We start from the raw sequence: 21,481 nt of genomic DNA, 5'->3' as shown, positions 1-21,481 counted from the left end.
GAATGTGTTCATCTAAGGGTGATCTTAATTTGGAAATATCTTTTAACTGATAATATCCTTATGTAATTAAAAGAGGACTATAGATGCCTTGTCAAAATGGAGAAGATTCAAATAAATAGAAATAAATATGAATAAATACCAAAATCTTACCACTCAGGGTATACTATTGCATATATCTTATATAAATAGATACACAGCCTAGTCTCAGCCCTGTTTACAGTTATACTGTGTTGGTTATTCTAGACTACTCTCAACCTTGTTTATAGTTAATATTATAGTGTTTATTCCAGCCTCCTTTTAGCCCTGTTATACCTACTAATGTAATAGTAATAACTCCAACACTCCCTTGTTTGAATCCACAGTACCCCTTAACTCCTTAGATTTGAGAAGGCAGATTTTTTGGCTGATAGGCCATCTGATATCCTGCTGTGAACATAGCAATATAATCTTTCTCTCTTTGAAACAAACCCAGCTGTCATGGATTAGTTTGTTTATGTATTGGGCAGAGAGCTCCACATTGTATGGTATGAAAAATGTGTTTCATTTGAAAAGAAAAATCAACACTAAAAACTCCATAATCATAAGAATCAAGGATTACAAATAGTTATAAATGCAAATATATGTATATATAAGAAAGGATAAGTAGGAAGTGGGACAAGATGACAACATAGTGAAGTGTGGAATTTAGTCCATCCCCTAGAGCAGCTAGTACAGAGCCAAGAATAGTACAAAACAACTGCTGGGGGGACATAAATAGCAAGACACACAGCATAAACCAGTCTGAGCAAGGTGGAACAGCTGAAATCCCATACAGAACTGTAATTCCTCCAAGCTGCAGAAGCCAGCACCCCTCCCTCATGGGTATGGCAGGCTAGTTACATGAGGGGAAGGGAAATAGACTTTACTAGCAGCAATGGCTTAGCTCAACCAAGCTCCAACTACTAAAATAATTAACAAATACTGACTGAAAACAGGCCCCCAGCACAGATAAACCTGGAATAAGTACTGCAGGAACTAGGAGTATTTGCTCCAGCAGAGACAGAACAGACTGATGGAGGGGGAAAAAAAAGGCTTTTGAGTTGGACAGCACAAAATACTAGAAAAAGACTGGACCCTAAGAAAAAGGGGCACACAGAGTCTGGAGATACATGGAAACACATACCAACTCAAGCTCTTGATTGACAAACCCGAAGAGTGAGAGTCTGGCTCTGAAAAGGATTTTGTGCTTTGTTTTTACTTAACAGATCATTAAATAGAACTGGAAGTACCCTCACGCTACAGCACTGCCTTAGGCAAGGGCAGAACTAAAGCATATCTGTGAAACAAAATGGCTAGTCAGGTGAGAGAGGTGAATTCCCTAAAGAGTGTATCTTCCTCTCAGAAAAAGGAGACAGGACCAGATCAAGTGGAATCCCTTCTTCAAGGAATTCAGGCCCACAGGCTGGAATACAGAAGAAATCAAAACCATCCTACTACCTCACACTTGTCTCAAGCATGCCCATAGCAGGGAGAGTTTGCTAAAATTAAATGCACTGTGTTCTACTTTGCCAGATGCCAAAATGCAATAATCCAGAAATGGGATGGCTTTTAAAAAGGAGAATTTAATAAGTTGCTAATTTACAGTTCTAAGCCACAAAAAAAAGTCTCAATTAAAGCAAGTCTATAAAAATGTCCAAATTAAGGCACCAACATGAGGTTACCTTCACTCAAGAAGGGCTGATGAAGTTCAGGGTTTCTCTCTTAATTGGAGAGGCACATGGCAAACATGGCAACCTCTGCTAGTTTCCTCTCTAGGCCTCTTACTTCATGAAGCTCTCCCAGAGGAGTTCTCCTTCTTCATCTTCAAAGGTCACTGGCTGGTGGACTCTGCCTCATGGCTCTCTCATTGTTCTGAAAGTTTTTCCAAATGCTTCCTCTTTTAAATGATTCCAGTAAACTACTCAAGACCTACATGGAATGGGTGGAATCACATCTCCCTCTAATCAAAAGTTAATATCCGCAGACAGGTGAGCCAGATCTCCATGGGAACAATCAAAAAGCTCCAAGCCAGCAATACTGAATGAGGGTTAAAGGACATGGCTTTTCTGGGATCCACCACAGATTCAAACCAGCACACACTTCATCACTTTAAGCTGTTTGGAAGCTGTGGGAAGACAAGCACCACATGCTGGGAAGGATAGGAGAAGCACACAGTCTAGAGGCTTAATAGGAAAGTCTGAAAACCTGCTAGGTCTCAACTTCAGAGAAAGCTGATGCTGTCTACTCTTTCCTCCTAAGATGTGGGCTTGTCTGATCTGGGAAAATCTGAACTGGGGTATATAGTATTTGAGGAGACCATCCTCAAAAAAGAAAAAAAAAAAAAAAGCTCTGTACAGACAGGGGAAGAAACAGGAAAACAAGAACTAAAAAATTCTGATCAGTTAAACAGAACCTAGGCTAGAGGTCTAGAAAATGTTTTTTACTGAATGTAAAAAAGCAGATTGAGAACAAAGCCATCTAGCAAGAAAACCCTTTAAAAGAGTGAAAACAACCTCCACGAAAAACTAATTAAGTAAATCAAATGTCCAGACAACAGCAAAAAATAATGAGTCATATTAGGAAAATTGAAGGCATGGCCCAGTCAAAGGAACAAATCAACAGTTCAAATGAGATACAGGAGTTGAAGCAACTCATTCAGGATGTTTGAACAGACATGCAAAATCTCATCAAAAAATCAAATCAAAGAGTTGAGAGCTGATATAAAGAAAACATTGGATGAACAAAAAAAATTTGAATGTTTGAAAAACCAAATCACAGAACTTATGGGAATGAAAGGCACAATAGAAGAGAGAAAAAACAATAGAAACCTACCACAATCAATTAAAAAAATCAGAAGAGGATTAGTGAACTAAAGGACTGCACATCTGAAATCTGACATACAAAAAGAAAATATAGGGAAAATGATGGCAAAATATGAACAAGGTCTCAGGGAATTGAATGACAATGTGAAGTACATGAATATATGCACTGTGGTGTCCCAGAAGGAGAAGAGCAGGGGAAAGGAGGAGAGAGACTAATGGAGGAAATAATCACTGAAAATTTCCCATCTCTTATGAAAGAAATAAAATTACAGATTGAAGAAGTGCAACATACCCCAAACAGAATAGCTCCAAATAGACATACTCCAAGACACTTACTAATCAGATTGTCAAATGTCAGAGTCAAACAGAGAATTTTGAATGTCAGATAAGAAAAGCAATCCATCACATACAAGAGAAGCTCAGTAAGTCTATGTGTCAATTTCTCAGCAGAAACCACACAAGCAAGAAGGCAGTGGTATGATATATTTAAGATTCTAAACCAGAAAAACTGTCCACCAAGAATTCTATACAGAGCAAAACCGTCTTTCAAAAATGAAGGGGAGTTAAAATATTTTCAGACAAACAATCACTCAGAGAATTTGTGTCTAAGAGACCAGCTCTGCAAGAAATACTACAAGCACCACTTCAGGTGGATAGGAAAAGGTGGCAGCGAGAAGCCTGGAGAATAGTGCAGAAATGAAGACTATCAGTAAAAGTAAAAAAAAAAAAAAAAAAGAAAACAGAATTAGATATGACATTTAAAATCCAAAAGACAAAAATGGTAGAAGAAAGTATGGCCTTTACAGTAGTAACATTAAATGTTAATGGGTGAAATTCTGCTATCAAAAGACATAGACTGACAGAATAGATTAAAAAAAAAAAAAAAAACAGGATCCATCCATATGCTGACTAAAGGACACTCACTTTAGACCAAAGGACAAAAGTAGATTGAAAGTGAAAGGATGGGAAAGGATATTTCATGCAAACAACAATCAGAAAAGGGCAGGAGTAGCTATACTAATATCCAACAAATTAGACTTCAAATGTAAAACAGTTAATAGAGATGAAGAAGGACACTATATAGTAATGAAAGGAAAAATTCAACAAGAAGACGTAACAATCATAAATATGTATGTACCAAGCCAGAGTCTTCCAAAATACATGAGGTAAACACTGACAACACTGAAGGGAGAAGTAGACACCTCTACCATAATAGTTGGGGACCTCAATTCCCTGCTCTCATAAATGTATACAACATCTAGACAGAGAATCAATAAAAAGCAGAGATTTTGAATAATATGATAGATGAACTAGAACCAACAAATATTTATAGAATAGTACAACCCACAAGAGCAGTATACATATTTATCTCAAGTGCTCATGGACCATTCTCAAGAAAAGACCAAATACTGAGTGACAAAGAAAGTCTCAATAAATTTAAAAGATTGAAATCATACAAAACACTTCCTTGGATCATAATGGAATGAAGTTGGAAATCATTAACAGGCAGAGGGCCAGAAAATTCATAAATATATGGAGGCTAAATAATACCCTCTTAAACAACCAGTGGGTGAAGGAAGAAACCACAAGAGAAATCAGTAAATATGTTGAGGCAAATGAAAATGAAAACACAACACATCAAAAGTTATGGATGCAGCAAAGGCAGTGCTAAAAGGGAAATCTATTGCCTTAAATACCTATATTAAAAAAGGATAGCAAAAATCAAGGAATTAACTGTTCACTTGGAAGAACTAGAGAAAGAATAGCAAACTAACACCAAAGTAAGCAACAGGACAGAAATAATGAAGATTAGAACAGAAATAAATGACATTGAGAATATAAAAACAATCAAGAAAATCAACAAAACCAGAAATTGGTTCTTTGAGAAAATCAATAAAATTGATGGACCCTTAGCTAGACTGACAAAAAAATACAGGATGCAAATAAATGAAATCAGAAATGGAAGAGGGTATGTATTAGTTAAGGTTCTCTAGAGAAACAGAATCAGCAGAAAATATTCCTAAATATAAAATTTATAAAAGTGTCTCACGTAACCATGGGAATGTAGAGTCCAAAAGACTCTCACTTGAGATAAATATGTATACTGATCTTGTGGGTTGTACTGTTCTATTGCCTTAAATACCTCCATCGGAATTGTCAGCTTCATTCTGGGTGAATTCCACAGGAGAGGCTCACCGGTCGAAGCAGAAAGAGAGCATGTCTCTTCTGAATCCTCCTTAAAAGGCTTCCAGTGATTAGATAAAGCATCACTCATTAAAGAAGACATTCTCCTTGGCTGATTACAAATGGAATCAGCTGTGGATGCAGCTGACATGATCATGATTTAATTCTATGACATGTCCTCATAGCAACAGACAGGCCAGCACTTGCCCAGTCAAACAAACAGGTACCACCACCTGGCCAAGATGACATGAACCTGACCATGACAGGCATGAGCAGAAACTTCTTAAAAGAAGAAATACAATTGACTAATCGGCACATGAAAAGATGCCCAAATTCACTGGCTGTGAAGCTATTACATACCCCCAGAAAAGCCATGCCCATTAATCCTCATTAATATTGCTGAGTGGGACCATTTTGATTGCTTCCAGGGAGATGTTACTCACCAATTGTGGGTGGTAACTTTTGATTAAATGGCTTTTCTCTGAAGATCTGTCTTCACTCATTCAAAGTGGGATTGCTTACTGAAGCTGTTTAAGAGGGAACAATTTTGGAAAAAGCTACAGAGCCATAAGAGTCAACAGAGCCACCAGAACCAACAGCACAAACAGCCAGAGACCTTTCAAGATGAAGAAGGGAAACACCTCTGGGGGAGCTTCAAGAAACAAGAAGATAAGAGAAAAAGCTAGCAGATGCTGCCATGTGCCCTCCCAGCTGAGAGAAAAACACTGAACTTCATCAATCTTTTTTGAGTGAAGGTAACCCCTTGTTGGTACCTTCATTTGGATACTTTCATGGACTTGGAACTGTAAACTTGCAACTTACTAAATTACCCTTTTTAAAAGATGTTCTGTTTCTGGTATACTGCATTCTGGCAGCTTTTGCAAACTAGAACGCTGGTTATTAGGGAAATGCAAATCAAAACCACAGTGAGATCATCTGACATGCACTAGAATGGCCATTATCAAAAAAAAAAAAAAACAGAAAACAACAAGTGCTGGAGAGGATGTGGAGAAAGAGACACATTTATCCATTGTAGGTGAGAATGTAAAATGGTACAATTGCTCTCGAAGGCAGATTGGCAATTCCTCAGGAAGCTAAGTATAGAATTGCCATATAAGCCCGCAATCTCATTGCAAGAGCATATAGTTAGAAGAACTGAAGTCAAGGACACAAACAGACATTTGCACACCCATGTTTATAGCCACATTATTAACAATTGCCAAGAGATGGAAAAAGTGCAAACATTCATCAATGGACAAGTTGCTAAACAAGCTGTGATATATACATATGATAGAATATTACACAGCTGTAAGACAGTATAAAGTCATGAAACATGTAATAAAATAGATTAACCTTAAGGATATTATGATAAGTGAAACTAGCTAGAAACAAAAAGATGAATATGTATGGTCTCACTAATATGAACTAACATTAATGAGTGAAATTTGAGAGTTGAAGTTAAGAACACAGATTATCAGGAGATAAAAATATGGAAGAGATTGGGTATTTGGTGCTGAAGGAATATGGATTATGCAACAGGACTGATTATAAAAATTCAGAAATGGATAGCAAAATACTACCCCATTGTAGCACAATAACATAAGTATGCTGAATGAAGCTGAATGTGAATATGATTGAAGGAGAAGGGTTGGGGACATGTATGACATCAGAAGTAAAGGCAGAGAATAAAGACTGAGGCAGTACAACTTAAGAATGCCTAGAGTGGACAATGATGGTGATTAAATGTCCAACTATAAAAATGTTTTTGCATGAGGGAAAACAAATGAATTTAAACATTGCAGGGGGTTGAAAATGAATAGTATACATAAAAGAGTACAATCAATGCAAACTAAGGTCTATAGTCAACAGTAACTATAGTTGCTTCAACTGAATGTAACAAAGGCATTATGCCAAAACTAAATGTCAATGGGTGGGGGGCTTTGGAGAGGGGTATGGATTCTTTGTGGAAGGAAAGGAAATGTCTTCGTATAGATTATGGTGGTGAAGGCATGCCTATACACTTAGGTTAATATAATACAATATAATATAAGATGATTCTTGCTACTTTTAGTCCTAATATTTTTCTAGGCCCCAAAAACTCAGATTCATGTTAACCAAGGTGGATTTTTATGGTTAGTCTCTTTTGTACTGCTCTGGTAACTGAGTGCCAAGTACACTAACTAGGGACATAATCGTCTTTTCAGCAAATGGCCCCATGAATACTGGATCTCCACATGCAGATGAATGATGTTAGATCCTTATCTCACACCATATACAAAAAATAACTGTAAAGGGGTCAAGGATATAAGCATAAGAGCTGAATACCATAAAATGTTTAAAAGAAAACATGGGAGAATACCTTCATAACCTTAAATTTGACTATGATTTCTTAGTTATGAAACCAAAGGCAGAATTGGAAAATAAAATAGGTAAAATGGGCTTTATAAAAATTACAAAGTTTCACATGTCAATGGACATTATCAAGAAAGTGAGAGGACAACCTACAGAATAGGAGAAAATAATTCTTACACATCTGATAAGAGTTTAACACCCAGGCTGTATAAAGAACTGCTACAACTCAATAACAAAAGAAAAATAACCCAACTAATAAATGGGCAAGTACGAATAAATATCTTTTCCTAAGAAGATATACAAATGACCAAAAAAAATATGAAAACATGCTCAACATTATTGGCCATCATGGAAATGCAATTCAAACCAAAATGCAATACTACTTTACAGTCACTATGATGGTTATTGTTTAAAAAAAAAAAAACATAGAAAATAACAAGCGTTGGTGAGAATGAAGAGAAATAGAAATCCTAGTAGATTGTTGGTGGAAATGTAAAATAGTGGTACCACTGTGGAAATCACTTTGACATTTCCTTAGAATATTGAAAATAGAATTACAGTATGGTGCGGCAGTTATACTTTTAAGTATATCCCCAAAAGAATTGAGAGCAGGTACCAAACAGATATTAGTACACCTATGTTCTGGGCAACATTATGCAAAATAGCCCAAAGGTTGAAGGAACACAAGTGTCCATTAACAGAGAAAGGATAAACAAAATGTGATTTATAGACATGATCAACTATTATTCAGCCTTCAAAAGGAATGATGTTCTGATACATTTAACATCATGGATGAATGTTGAAGACACCAAATGAGTAAAAAAAAAAAGTCATATATAAAGGATGATTGTTATATTATCTGATATATGGAATGCCTAAAATAATAAAATACATAGAAAGAGTAAATAGAGGTTTCCAAGTGCCAAGGTGTTGGGAGTGGGGGTGGGATGGGAAGTTATTTTTAATGGATGAAGAGTTTTCATTTAATTTGATGAAAATATTTTAGTAATGAATATGAGTGGTGGTAGCAGAATGTTATTAATATAATTAATGCCACTGAATTGTACACTTAAAAATAATTAAAATGGAAAAGTTTGAGTTGTATTCATATTACTACAATAAAATTATTCTCATGGAGATTTATGCTCTTCAAACACCCTGATAGCATTTATTAAGACAGCTTTATTGTGGAGTGCTTTACCAGGATGTGCCTAGTCTTTCTAGGTTGCTTCTCATAAGCAAACATGAATTTATGAATTTATAGACCATTGATTCCAAAGAAAAAGTCTGACGGTTTTGTAGTTACAGAAACTTAAAAGGTGATATTCTATGATCAACTCCATTTGTTTATCTGATCTCATACATGAATCAATTAGGAGCATAATCAATTAAATCTGCACACTACGAAGGGAAATTTCCATGCAGCCTCAGATTTCTCCATGCTTTGTCTGCCTCTTATGATTATCTGTTCTTAGAATTAGTGGCATGTAATATAAGTTTTGTCTGATAATCATAAGTCTGATTAGATAGCCTGCTCCTTTGCCATGTCCAAGTACAGGGATATTACTATACATTCCATGCATTGTCCACACACATTAAAATTGTGGCAGATAATTTTAAGGCAGATGATAAAAGGAGCATTCAAAGAAGGTTAAAGGATAACATCAGTGGTGTAGTTATTTCCTCTCAAAGGAATATCCTTCTACTATGCACCTGTTATGAAAAGGCCTGGCTGATAAAATAGATTTTTACCACACATCCTGTCTCCATTATAATACCACTTTTTTTTTTCTTTCCTAACAGCAAAAGTCACTGAAAAGTTACAATATACTGACATCATCCACTTACTGTCTTTTCCATTGTTCTCTTCAGGTGTCTCTCTTCACACCACTGACCTTGCTTCAATCATGGCCAATAAGTGACTTCATTCTTGCAAAATGGCCACATCTCAAAACACTTTGCATCAGGTTACTCAGCACCATTTGATCTGGCTGAACATATTTTATTGAAAACTGTTCTACTTTGCAAGTTGCCAGAATGTGTAATACTAGAACTGGAATGACTTTAAAAAGGGGGAATTTAATAAGTTACATTTTACAGTTTTAAGCCTATAAAAATGTCCAAACTAAGGCATGTAGGAAAAGATACCTCAATTCAACGAAGGTCAATAGATCAGGAACACCTCTGTCAACTGGGTAATCACATGGCTGGCATCTGTTGTTCCCTTGCTCCTAAGGTCCATTGCTTTCAGCCTCTTTTCCTTAGGGGGTTCCTTACTTTGCTTCTCTGGGGCTGGCTTTCATCTTTTGGCTTTGCTTGGCTCTCTCCAGACTTGGGCTTGCTTAACATCTCATGGAGACATCTGCTGGGCTCTAAGCATCTCCAAAAACCTATGTCTTTGTTCTTCAAGTGCCATCATCTGTGTCAGCTCTGGGCTATGTCAACTCTACTCTGTCAGCTCCAAGCTCTCTCCAAAATGATTCCTCTTTTAAAGGACTCCAATAAACTAATCAAGACCCACTAGGAATGATGGGGTCACATATCCATCTAATCAAGGCCAACCTGGAATGGGTGAGATCACATCTCCATCTAATCAAAAGTTCACACCCACAACTGGGTGCATCAGATTAACCCTAGAGATAATCTAATCAAAAGATTGCAAGCTGCGTCATTGAATTAAGATGAAAAGAAATGGCTGCTTCCGCAAGATCGAATCATGAGTTTTCTTGATCACATAATACATTCAAACTGGTACAAAACCATTATCGAGTTTTTCCCTAAACAGCAACAACAAAAAACAGCCATCCAAAATTTATTCTTTTTTTAAGGTAAATCACTACCCTCTATTTAGATGCGTATGTTAAAATAGTATGTTCTCCCAGTCATCTTGTCTTATATCAGGTGTGAGTAAATGGGGGTGTAAATGTCAATTGCTGAGCCATAGCTTTACCACAGAGTGTACACAAAGAATATAAGACACAATGACTACTGCCTTGACATTTTAATAATTTTTCCAGGGTCTGCGCATAAAAACTTCATATTGCCACCTCCTTCCATACACACATATCTCACTGGACACGTTATATACCTAGTTTCTTGACAAATCCTCTCAGCCAAGTCCTTCCTGTCTTCTTTAATCCCATCACATCATCCAAAAGAGAACATGGTAACCACAAAGCTAGCACACAGGCCCAGGTTCCTGTTTTACTTCATCCACTCTTTCCCATAAACTTCCTAAACACTATTTCATATTATCTATACATCATGATGTGTAAGAGAATGCAATTAGATGGCAAAATTGAACTGAAGGGTGCATGGTCTGGAATGACAAGCTGTGAATGTTTCATGGCTCTTCAGAAGTAGGAGAGATTTGGAGATTTGGGTGGAATTTGGAGCTTGATGGCTGGGTGTATAGAAATTATCCTGAGTTTGTAAAGACCTGCTTGCCAGACTCAAAAATTGGGCAGTGACCTATGTATTAACCCCCATTTATCCCTCAGGATCAATCGTAATTACTAAAACTCCACCCCTTTTTTTGTCCTTTCTGCAGTATCCCAAATATTGGTAATTCAGAACCACTCCAAGCTTCCAGGTCTAAGGACATGCCCAGCAGATCTTCCAGCTATGTGTCTTGTTTGGGATCCAACAAAGGGAGCTCCCTACCAGGGTATACACTCTAAAATGAGGTAGATATGAGTTCAAAGCCTGGTTCCAGAAGTAACTGGCTATAAGACCCTGAAAAAAATTATTTAATCTGTATTCCTCAGTTTCCCTAACATAGAGATAGGGAATATATTGTACTTAAGGAACAGAGTTCTTATGAAGGATAAATGATTCATTGTACATCTGGTTCTCAGCACAGTGACTAACACAGAGAAATGATGAAATAACATTGGTGAAATAATAACTATTAATTTTCTGTTGAAATATTAACTACGAATTCCAGCTAAGAAAAGTTATATATAAAATTGGGATTGAGAAGCACCTGGAGTTTTTCCTTATTGACACCTATTTTCAGCCTGTGCCAATGGATTTCATTCAGCAGTCCTAAAACTAGCCCCTGTGCCCCAAACATACTGACAAATATAACTTTCCATGCAGACATGTATGGCCTTTCGGTAGACATCACACAAGGAGCATGGCTATCTTTACATCAGCCCATAGGCAAGCCAAGACACAACACTGTCATCTCCCACCTTATATTCTCCTCTCTCTCACACACACACATATAACACTGGTATGGTGGATTGGAGCTCTATGTATCCCTCCAGAAAAAATATGTTCTATAATTAATCCATTTTTGTGTGTGAACCCATTGTTAAGTAGGATCTTTTGAGCAAGTGGCTACAGTAAAGTTGTGGCCCACCTCTTTAGTGATGGATCTTAATCCTATTATGGGAGTCCTTCATAAATAGAATGAAATTCAGACAGAGAAAAAAGCCACAGGAAGCAAAAAAAGTGAAGATCAATGGAACCCGGAAGAGAAGGGAGAGACAAGGAGAGGCTGTCATGTGACAGAGGAGCCCAAGACAAAGGATCACTAGCAGTCAGCTCTAGAATTCCAATCTTTGGGTAGAAAGCAGTGCCTTCATGATGCTCTAGCCTCAAAATTGGGAGCCATTAAATTCCCACTGTTTAAGGTAAATATAATATTTGCTGTAGTAGCCAAAGGAAACTAAAATGCCTGGGAAACTGTCATTAACCAGGCCAAAGTTACTAGTAATGCAGCATTAAGATATGGACTGCTGGTCAACATGAATAGGCTGCCATCACCTCATGTCCTTCATCAATTTCCAAAACACTACAGTGAACACTACATAGTTCTCACTTGGTTTTTCTGCATTTCTACCCCAGTTATGCAAAAAGTAGTTTCCAATGGTAGAATTGTTTATTCAGGCACATTCTTTAGAAAACCTACATGCACAAACCACTTGTACCCAGCCCTGTTTCTATTTGTCTGGCTCACTGTACTCACCTCATCAGCACAATCTACCACCAAATACCACTGCTATACCCTCTACCCCATTGAAAACCACCACTAGTGCACCTGAGGCATTTTTTCTACGTGTTCCATCATCTCCACTTGCTCAGCAGCCAGAATCTGTCCAGTGGTATGTGGAATTAGGTTATTAGAGGAATATGGATCTCAGGTAGAAAACACGGAAAAAAATCAAGCTATTGTATCAGTTTTCCAATAAGTTCAGTATGGAATTTCTTCTTCATGGCCAAGCAACAAGCGGACTCCATGGCCCACCCCACCCCCCTTTCACTCTCTTTTCTTATATCATTCTCCTGACTCTTTAATCACCCAGAAAACAAGACAGGACATTCACTGGAGAATACTCCTCATGCTGCTTGATAAAGGGACTTGACACACAGCCCTAATCATTTCCCAGATCAGGGGTTGAGTGATCAGTGTATTTTTTTCTTAACATTTTTTATTGTGAAATATAGCATATGCAGGAAAATGATAAATTTCAAAGTACAGTTTAACAATCAGTTAAAGAGCAAATTTCCAGAACTTATAACCAAATGTATGGGTTACAGTTCCACAATTTCAAGTATTTCCCTCTAGCTGTTCTAATAGACTGGAAACTAATAAGAGATATCAGTATAGTTGTTCAATAGTCATAATCATTTGTTAGATCTTATTTTCTCTATTAAAACAACTCATTTTAATCTTAGGGATATTTGGGAATTCTGAAGTTTTCATGTTGAAAATAATTGTCAACATTATGGGGAACAGGGATACAACTATTTGATGTTCTTGGAGAGACTGCTGCCTCTAGGTTTCAGGGCATAACTGACATAAGAACAATCTGGAAGTTTTAAGTTTCTGAAAAATAAACTTAGTGAGTAAAACTTTTATAGAGCCTTAGGTAGAGCCCTGGGTATTTTTTTAGGGTTTTCAGATATACTGTTGTTTAAAGCTTGACATACCATGGCAATTAACAATATTTAGCTGAAGTATTCATAAAAGTAACGGCTCAAAATCTCATATCCTCTGATATCCTTATTTTGTTACATTTCTTTTCCCCATTTTGGTCAGGTATGTATTGTCAATCCCACCATGCCAGGACCAGACTCATACCTGGGAGTTATGTCCATGTTGCCATGGAGACCTACACCCCTGGAATTCTTGTCTTACATGTGGGGGAGGGTAATGATTTTGCTTGCAGAGTTGGGCTTAGAGAGAAGGAGGCCATAACTGAGAAAAAAAGAGGTTCTCTGGAAATAATTCTTAGGCATAATTATAGGTATATAGTGATATATTTATATTTATATTTATAGTGATAATATGTTATTTAAAGAAGCTCTGTCCTTTAAATGAAAAATTAGCACCATTGTAAGCTTATGTAAAGTAAAATGACACTAAAGTTCGTTTGTTTGTGTTTGTATAGGGAGTAACTGTTGGAATTTTTTGTAGCAGGTTTAGAATGTGAATGAATGGAGTTTATGATTTTAGGATGCTCTGATTGTGAAACAGAAGTTAGGTCATTATTTGATTTTAAAAATTTTAAAAAGGAGCCTGTGTGTAGAAATTAAAAGAGCAATTCTCCTAAATGATTAGTCCAAATTAGTCTATTTTGCAGACAGCAAGGCACTGGCAGCTAAGAAAGGAGAAACAAAAAATGTGAGAGAATAAAGGTGAAATATTCACTTGCCTCTTATCTAACTTATAAGATGATGAATTTACAGTTTAATAAAGGCTCTAAAGAAAGTAAACAGTTAATACTATACTACCCAGTAACCTCAGCATAAAAGGGGAGGCACCGTTGAAACGAATGGTGCTATGATATCCCGAATCATGGTTAAACCGTGGAAGGGACAGATTACATTATTGCTTTCTTCCTTCAGGTGGCACTAGAAAAGCTATTTTGATTAACTTAATCTTGCCCAAAAGACTGGTCCCTCAAAAATCCTTATATAAATGAAGAAAGTGTTTTACATGTGGTTTGCTTTTAAGTTATCATCTTAATGAATGTTGTGAATCTAGTCTTAAAAGAGGATTGATGCTAAAGTTGTCAGTTAAGGCAAAGTCACATATAGTTAACATTTATTTTGCACATCATTTAAATCACATGTGAAGTCTGGTATTGAACAATTTCTCAATGTGTCTGTCCAATACCACCAGGATTTCCTGCCAGTATTGAAATGGAGCATGTGTTGGAGCACCTGAGAAAGTGAGAGGAAACCTGAAAAAAATAACAAAAAAGGTCAAATAAAAGTAAACATCCACATTCCTACCATACAAAAGTAATAACTGTTAACATTTTGTTATATTTGTTTTCCTTTTTCTATGAAGACATAGAACATTGACGTAAATAAAGTCTCCTTAAGCAGGAAAAAAAGAAAATTAAGTGAAAACTCTTGAATCAAGCAGCCAACCAAGAATGGAATAATATTCAGTAGCATGATCTTAAGAGCTTATATTACCTAAATAGACTTTTAGAACAATCTAAACATAAAAGATGTCATCTGTGAGTACTCATGAAAGATGAGCGTTATGGACAATTTCTAAATCACCCTGAACAAATTATTTGTAGAAATACAGACTTAAATCTGGTATTTGATGCTGGTGAGAGACCAGAATAAAGTATGGAACATGTGGTTTGAAGGTAAAATGAGATTAGAATTGTTATTTGGTGGCAGAAATTTTAGTGAAATTGTGTGGAAGGAGAGCCCATAAACAAATGCTTGTATATAAGATTTCAGAGCAAAGTTTGAAAATTCTGCCTGTCTTTTTTTTTTCTGCATATAGTAAAATGTAAAAAATCAAGAGATAAATTGAAGAACTGATAAAAAAGAATGAAGAGGGCGGGCCGCGGTGGCTCAGCGGGCAAAGTGCTTGCCTGCTATGCCGGAGGACCTCGGTTCGATTCCCGGCCCCAGCCCATGTAACAAAAAAACGGAAAAACAAAATACAATAAAACAAGAAAATGTTTAAAGATGTTTCCCTTCCTTCCTTCTATCCTTCCTTCATTCTCTCTGTCTTTCCTTAAAAAAAAAAAAAAAAAAAAAAAAAAAAAAAAAGAATGAAGACTTGATTTAGAAATTCTTAGCCTCCCCAGAAAATAAAAAGATGCTAAATACCAGACATGGCATTTGACCATTTGTAATATATATATATACAACATATATTATATAATTACATATATATAATTATATATAATATATATAAACTCATATATATATATATATATGAGTTTGTGACTCTAAAACCCTTTCACAAAACTTTGTAAATATCAAAAGTTCAGGGTACTTAACAGCAAGAAAGAATATTCCGAGAGATTAAACCTGTACCTCACAGCTCCCGGTCAAACCAGAGGGCCCCTACAAATCTTAGGGTGTTATCCTACAGTCATTTCACAAGAAGAGAGGAAAAAGTAAGAAAAGGAGAAATGGGTGGGGGGGGTTGAGAACCAAACATAATAATAGTACACTATAATAAATACTGAAATAATAAATATAAAAAATATTTACCATGAGATGAGAAAGTTAAAATTAAATCAATTTTCTGGCATAAAGGAAAATAGAAAAAGCCTAAAGTTTCCACTTCACCTAAAAATCATATTCCATTTTTTTTCTGAGTGAAGGCCTCCCTTATTACTGAATTCTGTCCAGACACCCCTCCACCCTCTCATTCTTTTCACAAACTTCTTGAAATTATTTGCTACACGTACCCTCTCCACTGCTCTTATCATAGTAACCTGTTGCGTGTGTCCACGCTGTTAACAGACCTACGCTGACCAAGGTCACCCATGATGGCTGTGCAGCCAGGTGCAGGGGACACTCGTCCATTCTTATGTAACTGGCCCTCTCTGTGGCCGAGGACATTGCTGACCTACCAGTGCTTCTTAGAACTCTTGACTTTTCTTTATTCTGCACTCTGTCCATTTTAGTTCTCTGCCTACCACTCTGATCAGCATCCTCCAACTACGGGTGTCTCCTTCACCCAATCTTTCATCTTCATTCTTCCTTGTGTTCCTTGATCTTTCTACCCTCTTTATTCCTAAAATCAATGGCCAAACTCCAATTCTTTTGTTTGTGTATATGTGAGTGTTTAGGCTGTGTAGTAGGCTTATATATTTTCATACCTCTCTGGTTTGGGGCCTGAAAATCTTCTTTTACTTACTTCTTTGGGTCTTGAAGTTTAGGGGTCTTCCACCAAAGTTCTTAGGTAGCAGGGGTTTAACCAGGGGGTCCAGGCTATGCGGCTTCCCTGCACTAATAGGACCCACACACAGATCAGTGATTTTCCGTTTGCTAAAGTGATGAAACACAGTCTACCAAAAATGGTTTGGCTTTTACAATGGTGATTTATTAGCTTACAAGTTTACAATTCTCAGACTGTGAAAATGTCCATATGAAGGCATGAACAGGATGATACCTGGATTTTGAAGACAGACTGCTGATGTCCTTAGCTCCTCTCTCACATGGGAAGGCACATAGCATTTCTGCTTGTCTGTCCCACCTCTCCCGGGTTTTCCTACTTCCAAATTCTGGCTTGAGTGGCTTCCATTAAGAACTTCTGTATGTTTCTCTGTTTAGGGTCTTTCTTTTTTAGCTTCTATGTATCTTTCTCTCTAAACACCTCTGACTTTTCTCCTTGAGCTTCTCTGGCTTTTCTCTCTTTTAAGCTCTTAAAAAGTATTCTAGTGTGAGAATTAAATACCCACCCTGAATGAGGTGGGTCATATCTCCATTTATAATCCTACTCAACAAAAGATCCTACATACAATGGATCTACCTTCAAAAGAATGGATTAGCTGTAAAAGTACGATCTTTCAAGGATACATACAGTTTCAAACATTCACAGCGTCACATCAGTGGGCAAAACACACCTATGTGTGGTAAGTGGGGACAAGAGGGGCTACCTCTGAGTTTCAAGGCTTCCATGGTGCTGCTGCTGTGTGTCAGTTATAGCCTATTCTGTGTTTCTAAGTAAACTGTTGCTGGATAAATCAACTGTGTTTTCTGACTTCCATTAACAATCTCAACCTGAAACTCACACTGGTGGTTTTTCATTGAGATCATTCTTTTTTTTTTCAAATGAATTGAATGAATTAAAAAGTTCCCTGTATGAAGGCCAGAGTATGCAGTAGGGATTTTGGGTTTGGCTGAGGGATTGGGGAATGTAATCCTTAACAACTAAAGAAATTTCTTTCGACTTCCACTTTGAAGAGGTTGTTTTGTTGTTGTTGTTTTGTGTGCTGTATGGCGGGGTCATCTTTTATTCTTTTTCCATGTGAGTATTCCATTATTGCAGCACCATTTGTTGTATTTTTGTTTGTTTGTTTTGCTTATTTGTTTGTTTTGGAGAAGTGCATGGACCGGGAATTGAATCTGGGTCTCCTGCATGGCAGACAAGAATTCTACCACTGAACCATCTTTGCACCCCCTTTGAAGAAGTTTTGCTTGCTGTTTATGTTGCCCACCAACATGGTTTAACACTTAAAACTTTTATTTTTATACACTGAGATCTATACAGATTTCATCTCCTTCAAGACATTGATGTGGTGTGAATTGTTTGGTCAAGGTTCTAAGGCTGAACAATCCTGGTATGCCTAGTAAAGTCCCTCATGTATGGATTTTGCAATTTGACTGCACTGTTTTGCAATTTGATTTTAAATTATGTATTTAATAGTTTATTTGTTATTTTACATTTATAATCATAAGTATTGGGGCTATAAAATTAGAGCTCAATTGCTTTTTGGTCTAATCATCTGCTTTTGGAATTAATCATCTGAGTAGCTATAACTTTTTGCACAGGAAAGCCTTCAAAGATAAAAATGACCTGTTCTAGAAGAGGTACACTTACATTAAGGCTATCAGAAATATTTTTAGCTTTATTTTGTTGTGATTATAACTTTTTAGAGAAACTGTGTCACTATATTTCAAAACTTTTACAAGATTGGTTGATTTAAGTGTTATTCTTTAAGCAGTATTGTAATTCTCAAAATTTTGCTCACATGGGTACATGAAAATAAACTGGAAACTTGAATTGAAATATTTAGTTGCAAACCTATGTACCAAGATTCAACTTCAGTAAGATAAAATAAGGGTGATAGGTACAACTAGAGAGACCAGTCTTTTGTCCCATGGCGAAAAAAGGAAGATATACCTAACATTGGGAGAATGTTGGCTCCTTTTATCATTGCCCACACACCTAGCCATTCAGTACCACTCTGCCCTTTATTGTCAAACTCCCCACAAACATACAAACTCACATAGTCACACAAGGAGATACTTATTCCCTCATATACACAAGGGATTGGCCTTTCTGTCTCTGCTGAAAGCAGCCCAGGTCCCAGGAAGATGGAAAACAAAGTCAGGACACCCCATGGGTAGTAACTGATTCAGTCCTAAGCTGGCATCAAGACTAAACACTATCCAGCTTACCACAACCAAGCAATAAGCATGCACTGGGAGTATTCACTTCCCCACTTGTTTTCCAGGATCATTTCCTCAAATCTCCCCACCACCCCCAGAAGCACAAAGTGAAAATACAGGTTTTGAGGAGTATCCTCCCCTGAACACTTCCTGCAAAGGGAATTTGTAAAGCATCCTAAATCACTTCCCAGAACTGTTGTATAGTAACCCGGGGGAAGGGAAACTGGAGTGTTCTCAGTTTACCTGGGCACTAAGAGGAGAAACTACTAATTGATCACACCCAACCTCAGGCCAGTAGAAGGCCAAAGTTCTAAGAACCTGGCTTAATTCCAACTCCTCAATTCCCAGAGCCATATGCTCTACCTACTGGAGAAAAGCTATAGAATGGACACTGGTTTAATGTGAAGACTTCACCTGAAGGACAGTACTCCATCTTTCCACAGTGTCATATTCATGCTCATGGATCATCTGTCCCTTCAAAAGCTCCATCCCATGTACTATGTGAATGTGACTGGCATCTTCTGGAGAACGTGATACAAATTAATAACAGTAGATATCATGTGACCATGTCCATGTCCAACTACTTTATTGTAAAGCAATCCTTAGTTTGAAGCAATATCGTGATGGATCCTATGTTGGTGGTTCAGATACATTGGCAGCTCCTCAGATAGTGGTGCTTGCCAAGGTAAATGCATTTCCTGAATACATGCTTAATTTCAGTCACATAAATTGCAGTTCTTTCCAGGGTGGATAAGACCGGTTGAATGCTCAAGGATTACTATGCTATCAGGGACCTATAGCCAGTGTCTGTTTCTAAGAGACCAAACACTGAAGAACCAGGTAGATCAGACTTGGTGAGAAGAAGCCATGCTCTCTGGGTCATGGCTAGCATGTTTTTTTTTTTTTTTTAGCATGCTTTTTTTTTACATGGGCAGGCACCAGGAAACGAGCCCAGGTCTCTGGCACAGCAGGCAAGAACTCTGTCACTGCACCACCATTGCCGACCCTCAGCATGCATTTTTATATCCTGATTCCTCTGTTTCTCAGCCCATTGCCCAGGCTCTAGGTTAGCCATGCACACAGACTGAAAAACATCTACTGGCTGAATAACACTGAACACTTGGATATTTAGTGCTTGTTGTGCAGTGACTGTTCCCTCATTGGCATTGTTTATTATGCAAGATCACCATGATTTGTGCATCTTCTCAAAGGTCCATCCACATGTCTCATCCCCAGACTCTCTTGTCTCTGATTTCACAGTCTTGGTCCTGCTGGGCCCTTGGACTACGTACAACTGCCCATGATTCTATATTTAGGGCACTTTGCCCTCAGTGTAAAGTGTTCTAGTTTGCTTTCATAGCATTATCTTGCTGCAGTGGATCTCTATAATTGATCACAAATAGAAATTCTTGACAAATGCAAATAGCTCCTCTGAAGAGTAAACCAAAGCACCTGATCATAGAGGCTTGTCATAAACTAAAGGAGACCTAGGCTTAGGGAAAGCTTCCACAACAAAATTAAGTTGGAAGATGCATGATGGACAGTGCTGCAATTTCTTGTGGGAAAATGGGCTCATTCTTCATGGGACATCAGGCCTTGAAAACCAGAGCAAAGGGTGAAGGATAATTAGGTCACAATCGTCAACATAGTTTCATGATTTACCACTTTTCAAGCACCGTATAGAAAGCCCCAGTGACCACAGCAGCCCATTGTTTCCCAGAATATTTTTGGAGGAAAGACAGATGGAGCCACGGAGCACCTGCACAACTGGACCCACAGCCCTGACAACATCCAGCTTCAGGACCTTGCCCACTGTGGACAGAAGAGGACAGGAAGTAGTGGCCAGCTAGGAAATTCTCAGAGGCCTCTTTGAGATGGTGCCCTGTGCTGGTTTGAAATGATATATGGACCCTAAAAAAGCCATGTTTTAATCCTAATCCTATTTTGTAAAGGCAGTCATTTCTTCTAATCCTTATCCAGTGTTGTAAATTTGGAACTATAATTAGATCTCCCTGGAGATGTGATTTAATCAAGAGTGGTTGTTAAACTGGATTAGGTGACGACATGTCTCCACCCATTTCAGTGGGTCTTGATTACTTTCTGGAGTCCTATAAAAGAGGAAACATTTTGGAGAATGAAGGAGATTCAGGGAGAGCAGAGAATGTTGTAGCACCACAAAGCAGAGAGTCCATAAACCAGCAGCCTTTAGAGATGAAGTAGGAAAATGCCTCCTGGGGAGCTTCATGAAAGCCAGGAGAGAAAGCTAGCAGATGGCATGTGTTTGCCATGTGCCCTTCCAGCTGAGAGAGAAACCCTGAACTTCATCGGCCTTCTTGAATCAAGGTGTCTTTCCCTGGATGCAGAATGTGATTGGACATTTCTACAGACTTGTTTAATTGGGACATTTTCTCGGCCTTAGAACTGTAAACTAGCAACGTATTAAATTCCCCTTTTTAAAAGCCATTCTGTTTCTGGTATATTGCATTCCAGTAGCTAGCAAACTAGAATATGCCCCATTCTACTCCATTTTTCTTTCCTGGCTCAGCAAATCCAGGAGAACTTTAGATATTTCTCTTATACCTTGGCAACACTCTGCTCTCTGGAATGATCTCATTCCCAGAGAAACTAGCTGCTTGTGTGATGCTGTAAACCCACACCTCTCTGGTGTCTCCCCCAGTCCTTCACATGATGGATGGATCCAGCCTCCCTTA

The 21,481-nt window shown here is 37.7% G+C and overlaps 1 protein-coding gene and 1 long non-coding RNA gene across 4 annotated transcripts in view; one reads left to right on the top strand and one right to left on the bottom strand.

Annotated features, from left to right (window-relative positions):
* LOC143644053 (uncharacterized) overlaps positions 1-13,475 on the bottom strand; it is a 75,104-nt gene extending 61,629 nt beyond the window's left edge. For 2 of the 3 annotated variants that reach the window (XM_077112517.1, XM_077112518.1), the window contains exon 1: positions 13,317-13,473. The gene's annotated coding sequence lies outside the window, so the exon portion shown is untranslated. Of the gene's footprint in view, positions 1-13,316 lie in introns of all 3 variants that reach the window. The other variant, XM_077112520.1, reaches the window with a different exon arrangement.
* The window catches only part of LOC143644054 (uncharacterized), a 75,164-nt gene that overhangs the window by 14,639 nt on the left and 39,044 nt on the right, over positions 1-21,481 (top strand). The window contains exon 3 of the long non-coding RNA XR_013156481.1: positions 10,927-11,062. This is a non-coding gene — a long non-coding RNA (uncharacterized LOC143644054). The remainder of the gene's footprint in view (positions 1-10,926; positions 11,063-21,481) is intronic.

Source organism: Tamandua tetradactyla, chromosome 8, assembly GCF_023851605.1.
Source record: "Tamandua tetradactyla isolate mTamTet1 chromosome 8, mTamTet1.pri, whole genome shotgun sequence".
Lineage (NCBI taxonomy): Eukaryota > Metazoa > Chordata > Mammalia > Pilosa > Myrmecophagidae > Tamandua > Tamandua tetradactyla.
This window is presented reverse-complemented; position numbering and strand designations above follow the sequence as displayed.